Source organism: Ranitomeya variabilis, chromosome 4 (assembly GCF_051348905.1).
Source record: "Ranitomeya variabilis isolate aRanVar5 chromosome 4, aRanVar5.hap1, whole genome shotgun sequence".
In the NCBI taxonomy this organism is placed as follows: Eukaryota; Metazoa; Chordata; class Amphibia; order Anura; family Dendrobatidae; genus Ranitomeya; species Ranitomeya variabilis.
In genome coordinates, this window is record NC_135235.1 from 274,697,427 (window position 1) to 274,717,191 (window position 19,765).

The window sequence follows — 19,765 nt, forward strand, 5'->3', positions numbered from 1 at the left end:
TATAGTCTCTGCAACCCCTAGTACTACATCCCAGCACTAAGCATTCAGGAATACGGAGGTGTACAAGTATAATCTCGCATTTTCTGTACATGACTCAAACACATACCAGTAATACCTGGTAATTATAAGGCTGTTATAAAAGAGCAAAACAATATCCTCATTTACTTTATGGTAAATATTTACCAATGTTTCTTATACTTCAGCTGAAACTTTTTTACCTAAATCTCAAGATTTAAACTCTAAATCCGTAATGTTGAAAATCCGCTCTCCGAAAACTAAACACATTAAATATAAGATGTCGAAAGTTTGATTTATGACCATAAGGACACTAATAAATAAATGTATCTGCAGTGTCTGGAGAACAATATAATATTATAGCTTTCAGTGCAACCATGTCCATAACCTATCATTTTGCTACAGTATAACATTTATTATAAAATAGGCCATAAAATGAAAATAATAGAATCCTATTTTTTTCACAACCTGCATAATAAGGAATTACTATGAGTAATTTAACGCCTCGGATATCAGGCCACATTTCACATATATACTGTATATAACTAGCTGAAGAGCCCGGTGTTGCCTGGGGATAGTAAATATCTGTGGTTAGTTATAGCCCCTCACTTCTCTTATTTTCCCATCACGCCTCTCATTTTCCCCCTCACATCTTTCATTTTCCCCCTCACTTCTCTCATGCCCCCCTCACTCCTCTCATTCCCCCCTAACACTTGTCATTTCGACCTCACATCTGTCATTCTCCGATCACTCCACTATTTTCCCTCACTCCTCTCATTTTGCACTCACACCTTTTCATTTTCACCTCAGTATGTACATGTTTGTCATCTCCCTTATATATAGTATACACCTGTATGTCATCTCCTGTATATAGTATATACCTGTATTATCATTATTATTTATTTATATAGCACCATTAATTCCATGGTGCTGTACATGAGAAAGGGGTTACATACAGAGTTATAGATATCATTTACAGTAAACAGGTTTACAGTGACACACTGGTACAGAGGGGAGAGGACCCTGTCCTTGCGGACTTACATTCTATGGGATAGTGGGGAAGAGACAGAAGGTAGGGGTACCTGTATGTCATCCCTCCTGTATATAGTATATACCTGTATGTCATCTCCCCTGTAAATAGTATATACCTGCTGTATGTCATCTCCTCCTGTATATTGTATATACCTATGTGTTATCTCCTCCTGTATATAGTATATACCTGTATGTCATCTCTTCTGTATATAGTATATACCCATGTGTCATCTCCTCCTGTATATAGTATATACCTGTAAGTCATCTGCTCCTGTATATAGTATATACCTGTATGTAATCTCCTCTGTATATAGTATATACCTGTATGTCATCTCCCCTGTATATAGTATATACAGTATATACCTGTATGTCATCTCTTCTGTATATAGTAGTATATACCTGCTGTATGTCATCTCCTCCCCTATATACCTATGTGTCATCTCCTCTTTTATATAGTATATACCTGTATGTCATCTCCTCCTGTATATAGTATATATGTATGTCATCTCCTCCTGTATATAGTATATATCTGTGCGTCATATCCTTCTGTATATAGTATATACCTGTGTGTCATCTGCTCCTGTATATAGTATATATCTGTGCGTCATCTCCCCTGTATATAGTATATACCTGTATGTCATCTCCTCCTGTATATAGTATATATGTGTCATCTCATCCTGTATATAGTATATACCTGTATGTCATCTCCTGTACATAGTATATACCTGTGTGTCATCTGCTCCTGTATATAGTATATACCTGTGTGTCATCTGCTCCTGTATATACCTGTAAGTCATCTCCTCTTGTATATAGTATATACCTGTGTGTCATCTCCCCTGTATATAGTATATACCTGTGTGTCATCTCCTCCTGTATATAGTATATACCTGTATGTCATCTCCTCCTGTATATAGTATATACCTGTGTGTCATCTCCCCTGTATATAGTATAAATCTGTGTGTCATCTCCTCCTGTATTAGACCTCGTTCACACGTTATTTGCTCAGTATTTTTACCTCAGTATTTGTAAGCTAAATTGGCAGCCTGATAAATCCCCAGCCAACAGGAAGCCCTCCCACTTGGCAGTATATATTAGCTCACACATACACATAATAGACAGGTCATGTGACTGACAGCTGCCGTATTTCCTATATGGTACAGTTGTTGCTCTTATAGTTTGTCTGCTTATTAATCAGATTTTTATTTTTGAAGGATAATACCAGACTTGTGTGTGTTTTAGGGCGAGTTTCATGTGTCAAGTTGTGTGTGTTGAGTTGCGTGTGGCGACATGCATGTAGCGACTTTTGTGAGATGAGTTTTGTGTGGCGACATGCGTGTAGCAACTTTTTGTGTGTCGAGTTGCATGTGACAGGTTAGTGTAGCAAGTTGTGTGAAGCAAGTTTTGCGCATGGTGAGTTTTGCGCGTGGTGAGTTTTGTGTGTGGTGCGTTTTGAGTATGTGCAAGTTTTGTGTGAGGCAACTTTTGCAACTTTTGTGCATGTGGCAATTTTTCCACGTGTGAAAGTTTTGCGTGTGGCGAGTTTTGCATGTGGCGAGTTTTGCATGTGGCGACTTTTGAGCGGTGACATTTGTGTTTCGACTTTTATGTGGCGAGGTTGGTGTATGTGTGGTGAAATGTGTGCTGAGGGTGGTATATGTGTTCAAGCACGTGGTAGTGTGTGGCGCATTTTTTGTGTGTGTTCATATCCCCGTGGTGGTGTGGTGAGTATCCCATGTCGGGGCCCCACCTTAGCAACTATACAGTATATACTCTTTGGCGCCATCGCTCTCATTCTTTAAGTCCCCCTTGTTCACATCTGGCAGCTGTCAATTTGCCTCCAACACTTTTCCTTTCACTTTTTCCCCATTATGTAGATAGGGGCAAAATTGTTTGGTGAATTGGAACGCGCGGGGTTAAAATTTCGCCACACAACATAGCCTATGACTCTCTTGGGGTCCAGACGTGTGACTGTGCAAAATGTTGTGGCTGAAGCTGCGACGGTGCAGATGCCAATCCCAGACACACACACACACACACACACATTCAGCTTTATATATTAGATATATTATACATATATAATTTTTTTTTACATTTTTTTACTTACGGCTTTACAAAGTTAGAAACTATATATATATATATATATATATATATATATACTTTATATAACTTTGTAAAGTAGCAAAAAAATGGAAAAACGTATATATTTTGTATGTGTGTATATAAAGTATATAAAATATATAGGAATATATATATATACAGTGGGGAAAAAAAGTATTTAGTCATTCAGCAATAGTGCAAGTTCCACCACTTAAAAAGATGAGAGGCGTCTGTAATTTACATCATAGGTAGACCTCAACTATGGGAGACAAACTGAGAAAAAAAAATCCAGAAAATCACATTGTCTGTTTTTTTATCATTTTATTTGCATATTATGGTGGAAAATAAGTATTTGGTCAGAAACAAAATTTCATCTCAATACTTTGTAATATATCCTTTGTTGGCAATGACAGAGGTCAAACGTTTTCTGTAAGTCTTCACAAGGTTGCCACACACTGTTGTTGGTATGTTGGCCCATTCCTCCATGCAGATCTCCTCTAGAGCAGTGATGTTTTTGGCTTTTCGCTTGGCAACACGGACTTTCAACTCCCTCCAAAGGTTTCCTATAGGGTTGAGATCTGGAGACTGGCTAGGCCACTCCAGGACCTTGAAATGCTTCTTACGAAGCCACTCCTTCGTTGCCCTGGCGGTGTGCTTTGGATCATTGTCATGTTGAAAGACCCAGCCACGTTTCATCTTCAATGCCCTTGCTGATGGAAGGAGGTTTGCACTCAAAATCTCACGATACATGGCCCCATTCATTCTTTCATGTACCCGGATCAGTCGTCCTGGCCCCTTTGCAGAGAAACAGCCCCAAAGCATGATGTTTCCACCACCATGCTTTACAGTAGGTATGGTGTTTGATGGATGCAACTCAGTATTCTTTTTCCTCCAAACACGACAAGTTGTGTTTCTACCAAACAGTTCCAGTTTGGTTTCATCAGACCATAGGACATTCTCCCAAAACTCCTCTGGATCATCCAAATGCTCTCTAGCAAACTTCAGACGGGCCCGGACATGTACTGGCTTAAGCAGTGGGACACGTCTGGCACTGCAGGATCTGAGTCCATGGTGGCGTAGTGTGTTACTTATGGTAGGCCTTGTTACATTGGTCCCAGCTCTCTGCAGGTCATTCACTAGGTCCCCCCGTGTGGTTCTGGGATTTTTGCTCACCGTTCTTGTGATCATTCTGACCCCACGGGGTGGGATTTTGCGTGGAGCCCCAGATCGAGGGAGATTATCAGTGGTCTTGAATGTCTTCCATTTTCTAATTATTGCTCCCACTGTTGATTTCTTCACTCCAAGCTGGTTGGCTATTGCAGATTCAGTCTTCCCAGCCTGGTGCAGGGCTACAATTTTGTTTCTGGTGTCCTTTGACAGCTCTTTGGTCTTCACCATAGTGGAGTTTGGAGTCAGACTGTTTGAGGGTGTGCACAGGTGTCTTTTTATACTGATAACAAGTTTAAACAGGTGCCATTACTACAGGTAATGAGTGGAGGAAAGAGGAGACTCTTAAAGAAGAAGTTACAGGTCTGTGAGAGCCAGAAATCTTGATTGTTTGTTTCTGACCAAATACTTATTTTCCACCATAATATGCAAATAAAATGATAAAAAAACAGACAATGTGATTTTCTGGATTTTTTTTTCTCAGTTTGTCTCCCATAGTTGAGGTCTACCTATGATGTAAATTACAGACGCCTCTCATCTTTTTAAGTGGTGGAACTTGCACTATTGCTGAATGACTAAATACTTTTTTGCCCCACTGTATATATATACGTATATGATAAATATATATATATATATATATATATATATATATATATATAGGTGTATATTTTTTCAACTTGTTTACAATAAAAAAAACACAATATATAAATATATAAGCAGTGTTTCTGCTATTGCGACTTTTTTTGTTTCAGTCTTCACCATATGAGATAAATATTTTATTAGTTTAGACAACTACACATACAGTGATTTCACGTACTTGTTTTTATTTACTTTTATCACATTTATTATGATTTTTAGCATATTTATAGTGCTTTGGAACAAAGCACTATACTGTTATTCCATCGTGGTAAACTTCTTATTATAGTGCTTTGGAACAAAGCACTATACTGTTATTCCACCGTGGTAAACTTCTTCTTATTATTATTATAGTGCTTTGGCACAAAGCACTATACTGTTATTCCATCGTGGTAAACTTCTTATTATTATTATTCAGTCCGCACGTAATGCGGCCCGAACCGCTTCACTCACAGACTCCAGTGAGGTGTCATTTCGAAGCCAGCGTCCCCAAGAGGTGTGCTAAGTATTTTTCGTGTCGATCGGATTTGTAGTTTTGGCGCAATTTGCATTTGAAAAAAGTGTTTCAATGCATTTCAATAGGGAAATTTTCCCATACGTTTATAATGGGCCTGATTTCTGAGGCAATTTCTAAAAATAACTGCCAACTGCCACCTGGCTGATTAGCTCATTGATATGCGCAGTCAGACTCAGTTACTATGCCAACGCCTACGAACTCTACCAAGACACAGTTTTGCCAGATAATATCAACTCTTAAAGTGACCCGCCCACAAAATCGGATCCCGAGGTGCGCAGCCCACCAAATCGGACCCGGAGTGGCGCCGGCCGCCGAATCGGACCCAGAGTGGCGCCGGCCGCCGAATCGGACCCAGAGTGGCGCCGGCCGCCGAATGGGACCCAGAGTGGCGCCGGCCGCCGAATGGGACCCAGAGTGGCGCCGGCCGCCGAATGGGACCCAGAGTGGCGCCGGCCGCCGAATGGGACCCAGAGTGGCGCCGGCCGCCGAATGGGACCCAGAGTGGCGCCGGCCGCCGAATGGGACCCAGAGTGGCGCCGGCCGCCGAATGGGACCCAGAGTGGCGCCGGCCGCCGAATGGGACCCAGAGTGGCGCCGGCCGCCGAATGGGACCCAGAGTGGCGCCGGCCGCCGAATGGGACCCAGAGTGGCGCCGGCCGCCGAATGGGACCCAGAGTGGCGCCGGCCGCCGAATGGGACCCAGAGTGGCGCCGGCCGCCGAATGGGACCCAGAGTGGCGCCGGCCGCCAAATGGGACCCAGAGTGGCGCCGGCCACCAAATGGGACCCAGAGTGGCGCCGGCCGCCAAATGGGACCCAGAGTGGCGCCGGCCGCCAAATGGGACCCAGAGTGGCGCCGGCCGCCAAATGGGACCCAGAGTGGCGCCGGCCGCCAAATGGGACCCAGAGTGGCGCCGGCCGCCAAATGGGACCCAGAGTGGCGCCGGCCGCCAAATGGGACCCAGAGTGGCGCCGGCCGCCAAATGGGACCCAGAGTGGCGCCGGCCGCCAAATGGGACCCAGAGTGGCGCCGGCCGCCAAATGGGACCCAGAGTGGCGCCGCCCGCCAAATGGGACCCAGAGTGGCGCCGCCCGCCAAATGGGTCCCAGAGTGACCCCGCCCGCCAAATCGGACCCAGTGTGGCCTCAACCCTGAGTGGCTACAACTACCAAACCAGCGCCTGAGGGGCACCCAAGTGTGAAAGTCTTGCAGGGGCAGCCCGGGCACCATTCCAAAGCACTATCTGTAGTTCCTTCAGGAAATACCCATCTATTTCTCTCTGTTATCAGCCATTCCCCTGTCCTGCTGTCAGTCTATTCTCCCTGTTATCAGCCATTCCCCGTCCTGCTGTCAGTCTATTCTCTCTGTTATCAGCCATTCCCCCATCCTGCTGTCAGTCTTTTTCTCTGTTATCAGCCATTCCCCTGTCCTGCTGTCAGTCTATTTCTCTCTGTTATCAGCCATTCCCCGTCCTGCTGTCAGTCTATTTCTCTCTGTTATCAGCCATTCCCCTGTCCTGCTGTCAGTCTATTCTCTCTGTTATCAGCCATTCCCTTGTCCTGCTGTCAGTCTATTCTCTGTTATCAGCCATTCCCTTATCCTGCTGTCAGTCAGAGTGACCCGGCCCACCAAATCGGACCCAGAGTAACCCGGCCCACCAAATCGGACCCAGAGTGACCCGGCCCACCAAATCGGACCCAGAGTGACCCGGCCCACCAAATCGGACCCAGAGTGACCTGGTCTGAGGGGCACCCAAGTGTGAAAGTCTTGCAGGGGCAGCCCGGGCACCATTCCAAAGCACTATCTGTAGTTCCTTCAGGAAATACCCATCTAGTTCTTATTATTATTCAGTCCGCACGTAATGCGGCCCGAACCGCTTCACTCACAGACTCCAGTGAGGTGTCATTTCGAAGCCAGCGTCCCCAAGAGGTGTGCTAAGTATTTTTCGTGTCGATCGGATTTGTAGTTTTGGCGCAATTTGCGTTTGAAAATGTTTTTTCCCCTCATTGTAATGCTTTTCAATAGGGAAATTTTCACATAGGTTATAATGGCCGGGTTTCTGAGGCAATTTGAAATGTACCTGCCACCTGGCTGATTAGCTCATTTATATGCTCAGTCAGGCCCAGTTACTATGCCAACGCCTGCGAACTGTACATGACCCTAGCAGGACAGTTTTGGCAGATAATATCAGCTCTTAAAGTGATAGCACAGCACAATTTCAAAGCACTATCTATAGTCTTATTATAATTATTGCCCCGCTCACCAAATCGGACCCAGCCCGCCAAATCGGACCCAGAGTGGCGCCGCCCGCCAAATCGGACCCAGAGTGGCGCCGCCCGCCAAATCGGACCCAGAGTGGCGCCGCCCGCCAAATCGGACCCAGAGTGGCGCCTCCCGCCAAATCGGACCCAGAGTGGCGCCGCCCGCCAAATCGGACCCAGAGTGGCGCCGCCCGCCAAATCGGACCCAGAGTGGCGCCGCCCGCCAAATCGGACCCTGAGTGGTGCCGTTCGGCCAAATCGGACCCAGAGTGGCGCCACCCGCCAAATCGGACCCAGAGTGGCGCCGCCCGCCAAATCGAACCCAGAGTGGCGCCGCCCGCCAAATCGGACCCAGAGTGGCGCCGCCCGCCAAATCGGACCCAGAGTGGCGCCGCCCGCCAAATCGGACCCAGAGTGGCGCCGCCCGCCAAATCGGACCCAGAGTGGCGCCGCCCGCCAAATCGGACCCAGAGTGGCGCCGCCCGCCAAATCGGACCCAGAGTGGCGCCGCCCGCCAAATCGGACCCAGAGTGGCGCCGCCCGCCAAATCGGACCCAGAGTGGCGCCGCCCGCCAAATCGGACCCAGAGTGGCGCCGCCCGCCAAATCGGACCCAGAGTGGCGCCGCCCGCCAAATCGGACCCAGAGTGACCCGGGCCACCAGCTCGGACCCAGAGTGACGCCGCCCGCCAAATCGGACCCAGAGTGACCCGGGCCACCAACTCGGACCCAGAGTGACCCGGGCCACCAAATCGGACCCAGAGTGACCCGGGCCACCAACTCGGACCCAGAGTGACCCGGCCCACCAAATCGGACCCAGAGTGACCCGGCCCACCAAATCGGACCCAGAGTGACCCGTCCCACCAAATCGAACCCAGAGTGACCCGGCCCACCAAATCGGACCCAGAGTGACCCGGCCCACCAAATCGGACCCAGAGTGACCCGGCCCACCAAATCGGACCCAGAGTGACCCGGGCCACCAAATCGGACCCAGAGTGACCCGGGCCACCAAATCGGACCCAGAGTGACCCGGGCCACCAAATCGGACCCAGAGTGACCCGGCCCACCAAATCGGACCCAGAGTGACCCGGGCCACCAAATCCGACCCAGAGTGACCCGGGCCACCAAATCGGACCCAGAGTGACCCGGGCCACCAAATCGGACCCAGAGTGACCCGGGCCACCAAATCGGACCCAGAGTGACCCGGGCCACCAAATCGGACCCAGAGTGACCCGGGCCACCAAATCGGACCCAGAGTGACCCGGGCCACCAAATCGGACCCAGAGTGACCCGGCCCACCAAATCGGACCCAGAGTGACCCGGCCCACCAAATCGGACCCAGAGTGGCCTCAACCCTGAGGGGCTACAACTACCAAACCAGCGCCTGAGGGGCATCCAAGTGTGAAAGTCTTGCAGGGGCAGCCCGGGCACCATTCCAAAGCACTACCTGTAGTTCCTTCAGGAAATACCCATCTAGTTATTATAGTGCTTTGGAACAAAGCACTATACTGTTATTCCACCGTGGTAAACTTCTTATTATTATTATAGTGCTTTGGAACAAAGCACTATACTGTTATTCCACAGTGGTAAACTTCTTCTTATTCTTATTATTCAGTCCGCACGTAATGCGGCCCGAACCGCTAAACTCACAGACTCCAGTGAGGTGTCATTTCGAAGCCAGCGTCCCCAAGAGGTGTGCTAAGTATTTTTAGTGCCGATCGGATTTGTAGTTTTTGCGCAATTTGTGTTTGAAAAAAGTCTTTCAATGCGTTTCAATAGGGAAATTGTCCCATACATTTATAATGGGCTGGTTTCTGAGGCAATTTCTAAAAATAACTGCCACCTGGCTGATTAGCTCATTGATATGCGCAGTCAGACACAGTTACTATGCCAACGCCTATGAAGTCTACATCAGCTCACCAGGTCACAAGTTTTGTCAGATAATATCAGCTCTTAAAGTGACAGTACAGCACAATTCCAAACCACTATCCTTAGTCTTATGATTATTAGACTGTGGCCCGATTCTAACTCATCGGGTATTCTAGAATATGCATGTCCACGTAGTATATTGCACAGCCACGCAGTATACAGTGCAGAGCCGCGCAGTACAAAGCGCAGAGTCGCGCAGTATAAAGCGCAGAGCCCCGCAGTACACAGCGCAGAGCCACGCAGTATACAGTGCAGAGCCGCGCAGTACACAGCGCAGAGCCGCGCAGTACACAGCGCAGAGCCGCGCAGTACACAGCGCAGAGCCGCGCAGTACAAAGCGCAGAGTCGCGCAGTATAAAGCGCAGAGCCGCGCAGTACACAGCGCAGAGCCGCGCAGTACACAGCGCAGAGCCACGCAGTACACAGCGCAGAGCCACGCAGTATAAAGCGCAGAGCCGCGCAGTACAAAGCGCAGAGTCGCGCAGTATAAAGCGCAGAGCCGCGCAGAGCCGCGCAGTACACAGCGCAGAGCCACGCAGTACACAGCGCAGAGCCGCGCAGTACAAAGCGCAGAGTCGCGCAGTATAAAGCGCAGAGCCACGCAGTACACAGCGCAGAGCCGCGCAGTACACAGCGCAGAGCCACGCAGTATACAGTGCAGAGCCGCGCAGTACACAGCGCAGAGCCGCGCAGTACAAAGCGCAGAGTCGCGCAGTATAAAGCGCAGAGCCGCGCAGTACACAGCGCAGAGCCGGGCAGTACACAGCGCAGAGCCACGCAGTATACAGTGCAGAGCCGCGCAGTACACAGCGCAGAGCCGCGCAGTACAAAGCGCAGAGTCGCGCAGTATAAAGCGCAGAGCCGCGCAGTACACAGCGCAGAGCCGCGCAGTACACAGCGCAGAGCCACGCAGTATACAGTGCAGAGCCGCGCAGTACAAAGCGCAGAGTCGCGCAGTATAAAGCGCAGAGCCGTGCAGTACACAGCGCAGAGCCGCGCAGTACACAGCGCAGAGCCGCGCAGTACACAGCGCAGAGCCGCGCAGTACACAGCGCAGAGCCGCGCAGTACAAAGCGCAGAGTCGCACAGTATAAAGCGCAGAGCCCCGCAGTACACAGCGCAGAGCCACGCAGTATACAGTGCAGAGCCGCGCAGTACACAGCGCAGAGCCGCGCAGTACACAGCGCAGAGCCGCGCAGTACACAGCGCAGAGCCGCGCAGTACAAAGCGCAGAGTCGCGCAGTATAAAGCGCAGAGCCGCGCAGTACACAGCGCAGAGCCGCGCAGTACACAGCGCAGAGCCGCGCAGTACAAAGCGCAGAGTCGCGCAGTATAAAGCGCAGAGCCACGCAGTACACAGCGCAGAGCCGCGCAGTACACAGCGCAGAGCCACGCAGTATACAGCGCAGAGCCGCGCAGTACACAGCGCAGAGCCGCGCAGTACACAGCGCAGAGCCGCGCAGTACACAGCGCAGAGCCGCGCAGTACACAGCGCAGAGCCGCGCAGTACACAGCGCAGAGCCACGCAGTATACAGTGCAGAGCCGCGCAGTACACAGCGCAGAGCCGCGCAGTACACAGCGCAGAGCCGCGCAGTACACAGCGCAGAGCCGCGCAGTACACAGCGCAGAGCCGCGCAGTACAAAGCGCAGAGTCGCGCAGTAGAAAGCGCAGAGCCGCGCAGTACACAACGCAGAGCCGCGCAGTACACAGCGCAGAGCCGCGCAGTACACAGCGCAGAGCCGCGCAGTACATAGCGCAGAGTCGCGCAGTATAAAGCGCAGAGCCACGCAGTACACAGCGCAGAGCCACGCAGTACACAGCGCAGAGCCGCGCAGTACACAGCGCAGAGCCACGCAGTATACAGCGCAGAGCCGCGCAGTACACAGCGCAGAGCCGCGCAGTACACAGCGCAGAGCCGCGCAGTACACAGCGCAGAGCCGCGCAGTACACAGCACAGAGCCGCGCAGTACACAGCGCAGAGCCGCGCAGTACACAGCGCAGAGCCGCGCAGTACAAAGCGCAGAGTCGCGCAGTATAAAGCGCAGAGCCGCGCAGTACACAGCGCAGAGCCGCGCAGTACACAGCGCAGAGCCGCGCAGTACACAGCGCAGAGCCGCGCAGTACACAGCGCAGAGCCGCGCAGTACACAGCGCAGAGCCGCGCAGTACACAGCGCAGAGCCGCGCAGTACACAGCGCAGAGCCGCGCAGTACACAGCGCAGAGCCGCGCAGTACAAAGCGCAGAGCCGCGCAGTATAAAGTGCAGAGCCGCGCAGTACACAGCGCAGAGCCGTGCAGTACACAGCGCAGAGCCGCGCAGTATAAAGCGGAGAGCCGCGCAGTACACAGCGCAGAGCCGCGCAGTACACAGCGCAGAGCCGCGCAGTATACAGCGCAGAGCCGCGCAGTACACAGCGCAGAGCCGCGCAGTATAAAGCGCAGAGCCGCGCAGTATAAAGCGCAGAGCCGCGCAGTATACCGCGCAGAGCCGCGCAGTGCACAGCGCAGAGCCGCGCAGTACACAGCGCAGAGCCGCGCAGTATAAAGCGCAGAGCCGCGCAGTACACAGCGCAGAGCCGCGCAGTACACAGCGCAGAGCCGCGCAGTACACAGCGCAGAGCCGCGCAGTACACAGCGCAGAGCCGCGCAGTACACAGCGCAGAGCCGCGCAGTACACAGCGCAGAGCCGCGCAGTACACAGCGCAGAGCCGCGCAGTATACAGCGCAGAGCCGCGCAGTATACAGCGCAGAGCCGCGCAGTACACAGCGCAGAGCCGCCCAGTATACAGCGCAGAGCCGCGCAGTATACAGCGCAGAGCCGCGCAGTACACAGCGTAGAGCCACGCAGTATACAGCGCAGAGCCGCGCAGTATACAGCGCAGTGCCGCGTAGTATACAGCGCAGAGCCCCGCAGTATACAGTGCAGAGCCCCGCAGTATACAGCGCAGAGCCGTGCAGTACACAGTGCAGAGCCGCGCAGTACACAGCGCAGAGCCGCGCAGTATACAGCGCAGACACACGCAGTACACAGCACGGACACGCGCAGTACACAGCGCAGAGCCGCGCAGTACACAGCGCAGAGCCGAGCAGTATACAGCGAAGAGCCACGCAGTATATAGCGCAGAGCCGCGCAGTACAAAGCGCAGAGCCGCGCAGTATACAGCGCAGAGCCGCGTAGTATACAGCGCAGAGCCGTGTAGTATACAGCGCAGAGCCACGCAGTATACAGCGCAGAGCCACGCAGTATACAGCGCAGAGCCACGTAGTTATACTGCCCAGTCACGTAGTATATTGTCCAGTCACATAGTATACTGCATATCCCTGTTAAAAAAAAAAAAAAAGAATTAAAATAAAAAAGTTACATACTCACCTCCTGGAGCGGCCGGCATCTGATGGTTGTTGCACCTCCTAGAGCGGCCGGTACACGATGCTTGTTGCACCTGGAGTGGCCGGTACCCGATGCTTGTTGCGCGCTCCGGTCCCAAGAGTGCATTGCGGTCTCATGAGATGATGACGTAGCGGTGTTGTGAGACAGAAAGACGGAAGTGCCCTTAGACAATTATATAGTAGATTACCCCGCTCACCAAATCGGACCCCGAGGGGCCCGGCTCACCAAATCGGACCCAGAGTGACCCCGCCCACCAAATCGGACCCAGAGTGACCCCGCCCACCAAATCGGACCCAGAGTGGCTCCGCCCACCAAATCGAACCCAGAGTGACCCCTTCCACCAAATCAAACCCAGAGTGACCCCTTCCACCAAATCGGACCCAGAGTGACCCCACCCACCAAATCGGACCCTGAGGTGCCCAGCCCACCAAATGAGACCCTGAGGTGCCCAGCCCACCAAATCGGACCGAGTGACCCCACCCACCAAATTGGTCCCTAAGGTGCCCCGCCCACCAAATCGGACCCAGAGTGGCTCCGCCCACCGAATCGGACCCAGAGTGGCCGCGCCCACAGAATCGGACCAAAAGTGACCCCGCCCACCGAATCGGACCTAGATTTACCCCGCCCACAAAATCAGACCCAGATTGACCCAACCCACCAAATCGGACCGCCTGAGGGGCACCCAAGTGTGAAAGTCTTGCAGGGGCAGCCCGGGCACCATTCCAAAGCACTATCTGTAGTTCCTTCAGGAAATACCCATCTAGTTATAGTGCTTTGGAACAAAGCACTATACTGTTATTCCACCGTGGTAAACTTCTTCTTATTCTTATTATTCAGTCCGCACGTAATGCGGCCCGAACCGCTAAACTCACAGACTCCAGTGAGGTGTCATTTCGAAGCCAGCGTTCCTGAGAGGTGTGCTAAGTATTTTTCGTGACGATCGGATTTGTAGTTTTTGCGCAATTTGTGTTTGAAAAAAGTCTTTCAATGCGTTTCAATGGAGAAATTTTCCTATACGTTTATAATGGGCTGGTTTCTGAGGCAATTTCTAAAAATAACTGCCACCTGGCTGATTAGCTCATTGATATGCGCAGTCAGACACAGTTACTATGCCAACTCCTATGAAATCTACATCAGCTCACCAGGTCACAAGTTTTGTCAGATAATATCAGCTCTTAAAGTGACAGTACAGCACAATTCCAAACCACTATCCGTAGTCTTATGATTATTAGACTGTGGCCCGATTCTAACTCATCGGGTATTCTAGAATATGCATGTCCACGTAGTATATTGCACAGCCACGCAGTATACAGTGCAGAGCCGTGCAGTACACAGCGCAGAGCCGCGCAGTACACAGCGCAGAGCCGCGCAGTACACAGCGCAGAGCCGCGCAGTATAAAGCGCAGAGCCGCGCAGTACACAGCGCAGAGCCGCGCAGTACACAGCGCAGAGCCGTGCAGTACACAGCGCAGAGCCGCGCAGTATAAAGCGCAGAGCCGTGCAGTACACAGCGCAGAGCCGCGCAGTACACAGCGCAGAGCCGTGCAGTACACAGCGCAGAGCCGCGCAGTATAAAGCGCAGAGCCGTGCAGTACACAGCGCAGAGCCGCGCAGTACACAGCGCAGAGCCGCGCAGTACACAGTGCAGAGCCGAGCAGTACACAGCGCAGAGCTGCGCAATACACAGCGCAGAGCCGCGCAGTACACAGCGCAGAGCCGCGCAGTATAAAGCGCAGAGCCGCGCAGTATAAAGCGCAGAGCCGCGCAGTACACAGCGCAGAGCAGCGCAGTACACAGCGCAGAGCCGTGCAGTACACAGCGCAGAGCCGCGCAGTATAAAGCGCAGAGCCGTGCAGTACACAGCGCAGAGCCGCGCAGTACACAGCGCAGAGCCGTGCAGTACACAGCGCAGAGCCGCGCAGTATAAAGCGCAGAGCCGTGCAGTACACAGCGCAGAGCCGAGCAGTACACAGCGCAGAGCCGCGCAGTACACAGCGCAGAGCCATGCAGTACACAGCGCAAAGCCGCGCAGTATAAAGCGCAGAGCCGCGCAGTATAAAGCGGAGAGCCGCGCAGTACACAGCGCAGAGCCGAGCAGTACACAGCGCAGAGCCGCGCAGTAGACAGCGCAGAGCCGTGCAGTACAGAGCGCAGAGCCGCACAGTATAAAGCGCAGAGCCGCGCAGTATACCGCGCAGAGCCGCGCAGTACACAGCGCAGAGCCGCGCAGTACACAGCGCAGAGCCGCGCAGTACACAGCGCAGAGCCGCGCAGTACACAGCGCAGAGCCGAGCAGTACACAGCGCAGAGCCGCGCAGTACACAGCGCAGAGCCGCGCAGTACACAGCGCAGAGCCGCGCAGTATACAGCGCAGAGCTGCGCAGTACACAGCGCAGAGCCGCGCAGAGCCGCGCAGTACAGAGCGCAGAGCCGCACAGTATAAAGCGCAGAGCCGCGCAGTACACAGCGCAGAGCCGCGCAGTACACAGTGCAGAGCCGCACAGTACACAGCACAGAGCCGCGCAGTACACAGCGCAGAGCCACCCAGTATACAGCGCAGAGCCGCGCAGTACGCAGCGTAGAGCCACGCAGTATGCAGCGCAGAGCCGCGCAGTATACAGCGCTGAGCCGCGTAGTATACAGCGCAGAGCCCCGCAGTATACAGTGCAGAGCCCCGCAGTATACAGCGCAGACACGCGCAGTACACAGCACGGACACGCGCAGTACACAGCGCAGAGCCGCGCAGTACACAGCGCAGAGCCGCGTAGTATACAGCGAAGAGCCACGCAGTATATAGCGCAGAGCCGCGCAGTACAAAGCGCAGAGCTGCGCAGAGCTGCGCAGTATACAGCGCAGAGCCGCGCAGTATACAGCGCAGAACGCGCAGTACACAGTGCAGAGCCGCGCAGTACACAGCGCAGAGCCGCGCAGTACACAGCGCAGAGCCACGCAGTATACAGCGCAGAGCCGCGTAGTATACAGTGCAGAGCCGCGTAGTATACAGCGCAGAGCCACGCAGTATACAGCACAGAGCCACGCAGTATACAGCGCAGAGCCACGTAGTTATACTGCCCAGTCACGTAGTATATTGTCCAGTCACATAGTATACTGCATATCCCTGTTAAAAAAAAAAAGAATTAAAATAAAAAAGTTACATACTCACCTCCTGGAGCGGCCGGTATCTGATGGTTGTTGCACCTCCTAGAGCGGCCGGTACACGATGCTTGTTGCACCTGGAGTGGCCGGTACCCGATGCTTGTTGCGCGCTCCGGTCCCAAGAGTGCATTGCGGTCTCACGAGATGATGACGTAGCGGTGTTGTGAGACAGAAAGACGGAAGTGCCCTTAGATAATTAGATAGTAGATTACCCCGCTCACCAATTCGGAACCCGAGAGGCCCGGCCCACCAAATCGGACCCCGAGGGGCCCGGCCCACCAAATCGGACCCAGAGTGACCCCGCCCCCTAAATCAGACCCAGAGTGACCCCGCCCACCAAATCGGACCCAGAGTGGCTCCGCCCACCAAATCGGACCCAGAGTGACCCCTTCCACCAAATCAGACCCAGAGTGACCCCTTCCACCAAATCGGACCCAGAGTGACCCCTTCCACCAAATCGGGCCCAGAGTGACCCCGCCCACCAAATCGGACCCAGAGTGACCCCACCCACCAAATCGGACCCTGAGGTGCCCAGCCCACCAAATCAGACCCTGAGGTGCCCAGCCCACCAAATCGGACCGAGTGACCCCACCCACCAAATTGGTCCCTAAGGTGCCCCGCCCACCAAATCGGACCCAGAGTGGCTCCGCCCACCGAATCGGACCCAGAGTGGCCGCGCCCACAGAATCGGACCAAAAGTGACCCCGCCCACCGAATCGGACCTAGATTTACCCCGCCCACAAAATCAGACCCAGATTGACCCAACCCACCAAATCGGACCGCCTGAGGGGCACCCAAGTGTAAAAGTCTTGCAGGGGCAGCCCGGGCACCATTCCAAAGCACTATCTGTAGTTCCTTCAGGAAATACCCATCTAGTTATAGTGCTTTGGAACAAAGCACTATACTGTTATTCCACCGTGGTAAACTTCTTCTTATTCTTATTATTCAGTCCGCACGTAATGCGGCCCGAACCGCTAAACTCACAGACTCCAGTGAGGTGTCATTTCGAAGCCAGCGTTCCTGAGATGTGTGCTAAGTATTTTTCGTGTCGATCGGATTTGTAGTTTTTGCGCAATTTGTGTTTGAAAAAAGTCTTTCAATGCGTTTCAATGGAGAAATTTTCCTATACGTTTATAATGGGCTGGTTTCTGAGGCAATTTCTAAAAATAACTGCCACCTGGCTGATTAGCTCATTGATATGCGCAGTCAGACACAGTTACTATGCCAACGCCTATGAAGTCTACATCAGCTCACCAGGTCACAAGTTTTGTCAGATAATATCAGCTCTTAAAGTGACAGTACAGCACAATTCCAAACCACTATCTGTAGTCTTATGATTATTAGACTGTGGCCCGATTCTAACTCATCGGGTATTCTAGAATATGTATGTCCACGAAGTATATTGCACAGCCACGCAGTATACAGTGCAGAGCCGCGCAGTACACAGCGCAGAGCCGCGCAGTACACAGCGCAGAGCCGCGCAGTACACAGCGCAGAGCCGCGCAGTACACAGCGCAGAGCCGCGCAGTACACAGCGCAGAGCCGCGCAGTACACAGCGCAGAGCCGCGCAGTACACAGCGCAGAGCCGCGCAGTACACAGCGCAGAGCCGCGCAGTACAAAGCGCAGAGTCGCGCAGTATAAAGCGCAGAGCCGCGCAGTACACAGCGCAGAGCCGCGCAGTACACAGCGCAGAGCCGCGCAGTACACAGCGCAGAGCCGCACAGTACAAAGCGCAGAGTCGCGCAGTATAAAGCGCAGAGCCACGCAGTACACAGCGCAGAGCCGCGCAGTACACAGAGCAGAGCCGCGCAGTATACAGCGCAGAGCCGCGCAGTACACAGCGCAGAGCCGCGCAGTACACAGCGCAGAGCCGCGCAGTACACAGCGCAGAGCCGCGCAGTACACAGCGCAGAGCCGCGCAGTACACAGCGCAGAGTCGCGCAGTACACAGCGCAGAGCCGCGCAGTACACAGTGCAGAGCCGCGCAGTACACAGCGCAGAGCCGCGCAGTACAAAGCGCAGAGTCGCGCAGTATAAAGCGCAGAGCCGCGCAGTACACAGCGCAGAGCCGCGCAGTACACAGCGCAGAGCCGAGCAGTACACAGCGCAGAGCCACGCAGTATACAGTGCAGAGCCGCGCAGAGCCGCGCAGTACACAGCGCAGAGCCGCGCAGTACACAGCGCAGAGCCGCGCAGTACACAGCGCAGAGCCGCGCAGTACACAGCGCAGAGCCGCGCAGTACACAGCGCAGAGCCGCGCAGTACACAGCGCAGAGCCGCGCAGTACAAAGCGCAGAGTCGCGCAGTGTAAAGCGCAGAGCCACGCAGTACACAGCGCAGAGCCGCGCAGTACACAGCGCAGAGCCGCGCAGTACACAGCGCAGAGCCGCGCAGTACACAGCGCAGAGCCGCGCAGTACACAGCGCAGAGCCGCGCAGTACACAGCGCAGAGCCGCGCAGTACAAAGCGCAGAGTCGCGCAGTATAAAGCGCAGAGCCGCGCAGTACACAGCGCAGAGCCACGCAGTACACAGCGCAGAGCCGCGCAGTACACAGCGCAGAGCCGCGCAGTACACAGCGCAGAGCCGCGCAGTACACAGCGCAGAGCCGCGCAGTACACAGCGCAGAGCCGCGCAGTACACAGCGCAGAGCCGCGCAGTACAAAGCGCAGAGTCGCGCAGTATAAAGCGCAGAGCCGCGCAGTACACAGCGCAGAGCCGCGCAGTACACAGCGCAGAGCCGCGCAGTACACAGCGCAGAGCCGCGCAGTACAAAGCGCAGAGTCGCGCAGTATAAAGCGCAGAGCCGCGCAGTACACAGCGCAGAGCCGCGCAGTACACAGCGCAGAGCCGCGCAGTACACAGCGCAGAGCCGCGCAGTATACAGTGCAGAGCCGCGCAGTACACAGCGCAGAGCCGCGCAGTACACAGCGCAGAGCCGCGCAGTACACAGCGCAGAGCCGCGCAGTACACAGCGCAGAGCCGCGCAGTACACAGCGCAGAGCCGCGCAGTACAAAGCGCAGAGTCGCGCAGTATAAAGCGCAGAGCCGCGCAGTACACAGCGCAGAGCCGCGCAGTACACAGCGCAGAGCCGCGCAGTACACAGCGCAGAGCCGCGCAGTACAAAGCGCAGAGTCGCGCAGTGTAAAGCGCAGAGCCACGCAGTACACAGCGCAGAGCCGCGCAGTACACAGCGCAGAGCCGCGCAGTACACAGCGCAGAGCCGCGCAGTACACAGCGCAGAGCCGCGCAGTACACAGCGCAGAGCCGCGCAGTACACAGCGCAGAGCCGCGCAGTACACAGCGCAGAGCCGCGCAGTACAAAGCGCAGAGTCGCGCAGTATAAAGCGCAGAGCCGCGCAGTACACAGCGCAGAGCCGCGCAGTACACAGCGCAGAGCCGCGCAGTACACAGCGCAGAGCCGCGCAGTACACAGCGCAGAGCCGCGCAGTATACAGCGCAGAGCCGCTCAGTACACAGCGCAGAGCCGCGCAGTACACAGCGCAGAGCCGCGCAGTACACAGCGCAGAGCCGCGCAGTACACAGCGCAGAGCCGCGCAGTACAA